Raw genomic sequence first — 4,909 nt, 5'->3', positions numbered from 1 at the left:
CCGCGGAGGGCAGGCGCCAGCACGGAGGCTGACGCCCAAAGGCAGCCCCGTGAGCGGCGCCGTAGGGGGCCCCTTGCTGCCTCAGGTCCATCCTCCAGGGCCTGTAGACCCGCGGTCGCTGAGGGAGCGGTTTGATCTTCAGAGAAGCCCCTCTGGGCGCTGACAGGGGCCACCTTGGCGTATTTCAGCTCCGAAAGCATAGTAATGTGTGCTGTGTACGACCTAATGCGCCCTCGGAAAGCGCAGCAGCCGGTGGTGTTCCAGATCTCCGACCTAGGCAGCCAGAGGCAGTAGGTGCAGGGCACCTGCCCTACCTTGTTCCACATGCTAGTCTTGCGGAAAAGGTGCAGACATAGGAGCTTGACCGTGGCACTGCGAGGACGGCGGGAGCGCAGATGGCCCTCCTTGGTGTCAGCCAGGAAGAGGCTCTGCCCCGGTGCTCAGCCTGGAACGATTCCGAGGCCCCCAGCCCTCCGGAGGCTCCCTGCCATCTGTGTGCATCTTGGCTGTGTGTGTCTGCCGCGCTGCCTTTGTGTCCTCAGGGTTTGGTCCAGAGTAAGTGCTTAATCAGCCTTGCTGACTGCCTGTAGACCTGGGCAGGATCCCTAGCAAACCTGATTCAAAGTTGGTCAGAAGAGCTGCCATGTCCTCTTGGAGGTCAAAGACACACCAAGTGCCAAGAGACACCAAATGGTTCACGGCAGCCCTTAAGTGTTACCAAAGACTTGGAAGCAAAGGCGCTTTCTCAGTCAGAATGGTTGAATAAAGGGTGATAGAAGAAGGAATGTGAGGAATTGGGGAATCGAGGAAAGATTTGTATTGTTAGAAAGAGATCAAGTTTGCCCTCCACAGAAAGAAACATTCTCGGTAGCTATATGGATTGGAGAAGGTGCTGGGAAAGAAACATTCAGGGTCCTGCTTTGGCAGGAGACATGCCAAATCCCAGGGTGAAGATAGGTCATGGTGTTTTCTTAACTCTGACACACCCTGCACAGCATCAGAGCCTCATTTTCCAAACATACTTCCCAGGAACGAGAGGAGGGTCATATTAAAGGAACAATGTATAATGTGAATGCATGGTAGAACTGGAGTCAGGTCTGAACCAATCCCTGCCTAGAAGGGGGAGGGACGTTTGATAAGGCTGGCTGTTTCTGTATTGGCATGCTAGCTTCTCATGAGAACCGAAATAAACACTTCCCTTCACCCTTTCCATTGTATGAGATGTGTTTGTTTGTTGGCCTTAGGCATTTCTAACAGTAGGAGCTGATAAGTGACTGAGGTCAGCAGAACTGTAAAAAAGATTATCCAAGGGGTGGCTAGGTGGTGCAGTGAAGAGAACACCAGCCCTGGAGTCAGGAGAACCTAAGTTCAAATCCCGCCTCAGACACTTAACACAAGCTGTGTGACCTTGGGCGAGTCACTTAACCCCAATTGCCCTGCCTTTTCCTGTCCAAAAATCTAAAAAAAAAAAAAAAAAGATTACTCAAAGGAAGTTGAAGTCTGAATAAGTGAAAATCCAGTCATGGTCCGGGAGGGCAGATGATGGTCCAGGCCTCCCTCTGTTAGCCAGGAGGGCAGAAGGTGCATACATGCTGCTCTATCGGTTGTTCGATTACAAGGTTTCTCTTTGTTACCGGGTGTAGTTGTGTGGGCATCAGGAAGATGGTGACAGGACTTGCAGTTGACTTTGATCGGAGCGAGGGAGGGCTGTGCAAGGTCACCAGTCTCACTTTCTCCTCCAAAGCCATCTGGAGCCAGTGTAGGCCTGTTTAAAAAGTTATTCAAGGGACGGCCCCTTTAATTAGAAAAAAGAAAAAATCACACTGGGAGGTGAAGACCCTCAGGATTGCTGTTCCAAAGAGAAAGTTACCTTTGGCATTCACTGTAAGCCAGAGGGCCCCAAAATACAGCCATTAAGTGGAGGGACCTCTTGTGGCACAATCTATGAGCTTCAGAGTGAACTGGGTTTAAGGTTTTGTGAAAGAAGGAAGGAATCTAGCCAGTGAACCCCGAGTTAAGTGGGAAGCTTCTGGCCATCAAATTTTGCCTTCCTTAGGAGAGGGAGAGGACGGGCTTACCCAACTAGCTGGGTCCCCATCCAGGCAGCTCAGACTGCTCACAGGTTGTTTGTGCTTTGTTTTAGGAGAAGACAATGGCATCAGGGACACGATGACATGCAGTCGACTTATGACAACCCTGGAGTCTTCCCCTCCCAGCTTGATTTTTTTCTTTTTTCCTCCTTTGACTCACTTCTTAAAGAGGCCATTTCACTGAATGGGCATTACCTAACTCTTAAGTGAGTACTGAAAAGGCCTTAGCCTAAAAGGGCCAGCGTCTCCCATCTCCAAGCGTCCTGATGAATCTCAGGTCACTGGATCCAGATGACTGAAGGAGACAACAAAGCTGGTGACCTTGCACAGCCCTCCCTTACTCAAATCAAAGTCAACTGCAAGTGACTTCATCATTCCCCTGATGTCATGGTCCTCTTTGGGAATGAAGGACAAAACACAAGTTAGGAAAGGAGAGGAAAACCAGACACAATCTGAAAGACACCTTAGAATTAGGGAGGAGGTTGGTGGTGGTTCTGGGAAATGATTGGGTCTCCAGAACTAAAAGTCTAAGGTGTCGTTAGATTGACACAGATGGGTAGAAAGGTCTTCAGAATGAAATTCCACCAAGAGAAACAGTCAGAGTAAGGAGGAAAAGGGAGGCGTTTTCCAAATATACCAGGCTGACTTCAAAAGGATCTTACTAACCAACTTGGATTTTAAAAAGACATGTGAAGGGTCAAGGATGGAGGTTAAATATAACAATGGGGCAGGAGTTGATAAGAATGTCAGGAGGGTCAAAAATCAGAATGAGGAAAGCTAAGTAGTATATGGAAAATCGGTCTGGAGTTTTGTCTTTATTGTGAACATGAGGCTGGGGAAGAGGGAGATCAAAGGAGGGACAGGTGGAAGACTGAGTGAAGAAAGAGCTGCTCAGTTCTTTATTTTGTCTGGGGTTTTGTTCCTCCCGAGAAGATCTTTGGACAAGAAAGGACAGACCTAGAGAGTGTTCTTGTTAAAGTCAAGTCATCAGGCCTAGGATCCTGAAAGAACTGGTAGCTCTCTTTGAGAGAAGATGGGAATGGATGTGATCCTGAAGAAACAAAGAATAAAAACGGTCCGATTTTCAAGAAAGAAAAAAACAAAACCTGAGTGTGTCATTGAACTTTGATTCCCGGTCAGGTTCTAGAATGGATTATTAGTGTTGCGGTTTAAACCCAGGGACGCCAAGAACTGTTGCGGTGGGGGTTCTGCCCACCCAAAAACTGTCGCAATTTCGTGATGTGTTGTAGTGAAACAGTCTCAAAGAATCCAAAGCCAGACCACCTCTAATTCAAGTACAGGCATTTCTTGAGATTGATGCCTGTCATGAAGCAGGCTAAGTTGCAACAGGAACCAGCAACTTTAGAGAAAGCAAGATGGATTTTTAGGATAAGATGCAATTACACACCAGAAATTTACATAGGATAAACTAATATAATTAATATTAAAAAAGGCAGGAGGAGTTTCTTAAGGGCTTAGGTAATGGAGGAGGGTCCCATCTGTGGTTTGGTGGTTAGACATTCTGGTCACTCTGCCCTCCAGCTGGCTAGCTATTGTGGTCCTGTCTTGGACTAGATGGATGCTGTGATTGTGATGGAATACAAGAACACACCTGGGTCTGGGGGCAGTGACAGGTAAAGGCAGTAGCTGGGTTCTCGTCACATGGACATACCTGCTGTTTCTGTGGGAACTAAAAGTTCAGGGACACACCTGTTGTTCCATGAGCCTTATGTGGAGGTTAGGACATTGGGGGGTGGGGGGAGGTGCAGTGGGCCTGCTGTTCAGCAGGGCCAGGAATATAATGAAGTTAGAATATCGGGGCTGGGGGCAGCTTTATTAGGATTCCATCTTTAGGAAAGAGCTCTTAGTGTAATGGCAAGCAAAGAAGTAGTTAACACCTTGTTTCAGGTCATGGTTGTATCAAGTATTAAGAACTTGTGAATCCCACAACTTTGAACCCTAGAACTTGTGAACTCCTGCAGCAGGAAGGGGAGGAGCTAATGACCATATATAAGGAGAGGCCCAGGCTGGAGACAGCTGAGCTGAGAAGGGAGCTCTTGTGGTGGAGAAAGAAAAAACCTGTGGTATGCCAACATTCTGTTTGTGTGTTTCGTCTGTGTTGATGTTTGTTTGTGATACTTTCTATAGAATCCCTGGGAAGGGATTACTGGAAGCCTTGAAAAAGGATTTTCTGGTTGTCTCTTTACAGAAGTCCTCGAGGAGGGTTTTGGAAGTTCTGGGACTTTGTTGATGATTTGTATTGACCTCTTGAACTTTGCTGGGTGGGTCTGTGTTGATTTCTATACTGATGATTTGTGTTGAGCTCTCAGACCTTGCTGGTGGGTCTGAGTTGATTTCACAGGCAGATAGTGAATTGATGATGGTATTGGCAATGTGTATGAATGTTTTTGTTGCTCTGTTAAGCTTTGTCTTCCCAGAAATGGGAACTATGAAGGACTTGAGGTGGACTGGACACTGTGAGCTTCAATATGGAACAAGAACCGGACAAGGACCTGGGAGCTGCCTGCCTTTGAACCCAGGTGTCAGTTGTGTAGATTCAGGCAGGAGCTGGGACCATGGAAGAGCAACCATGGAAGCTGAGAGCCAGCCTCAAGTCAAGATGTAAAGATCTTTTCTTTGGTACCTGGTGCTTACTGAGATTATGATTTACTGTGACCTAGGGGTGGAGAACTTTGGCCTTTGTACTTTGTGTCCATTAAGGAGACAAGCCTCCTTAAGGATGATGGAATTAAGGACTTTCTTTTCTTTTTCTTCTTTTTGGAGGGCAGTTGGGGTTAAGTGACTTGCTCAAGGTCCCA

At 47.4% G+C, this 4,909-nt stretch overlaps 1 long non-coding RNA gene across 1 annotated transcript; it reads left to right on the top strand.

Moving 5' to 3' along the window:
* The first annotated feature begins 6 nt into the window (after nucleotides 1-6).
* On the top strand, nucleotides 7-3,195 carry LOC138167769 (uncharacterized). Its single transcript, XR_011169959.1, has 2 exons — nucleotides 7-555; nucleotides 2,144-3,195. It is a non-coding gene; the product is annotated as an uncharacterized lncRNA (long non-coding RNA).
* The last annotated feature ends 1,714 nt before the right edge of the window (nucleotides 3,196-4,909 follow it).

The sequence above is a fragment of the Petaurus breviceps genome, unplaced genomic scaffold (assembly GCF_028583685.1).
Source record: "Petaurus breviceps papuanus isolate PSGF00001 unplaced genomic scaffold, PetGlider_PUasm1.0 296, whole genome shotgun sequence".
Classification (NCBI taxonomy): Eukaryota; Metazoa; Chordata; class Mammalia; order Diprotodontia; family Petauridae; genus Petaurus; species Petaurus breviceps.
This window is presented reverse-complemented; position numbering and strand designations above follow the sequence as displayed.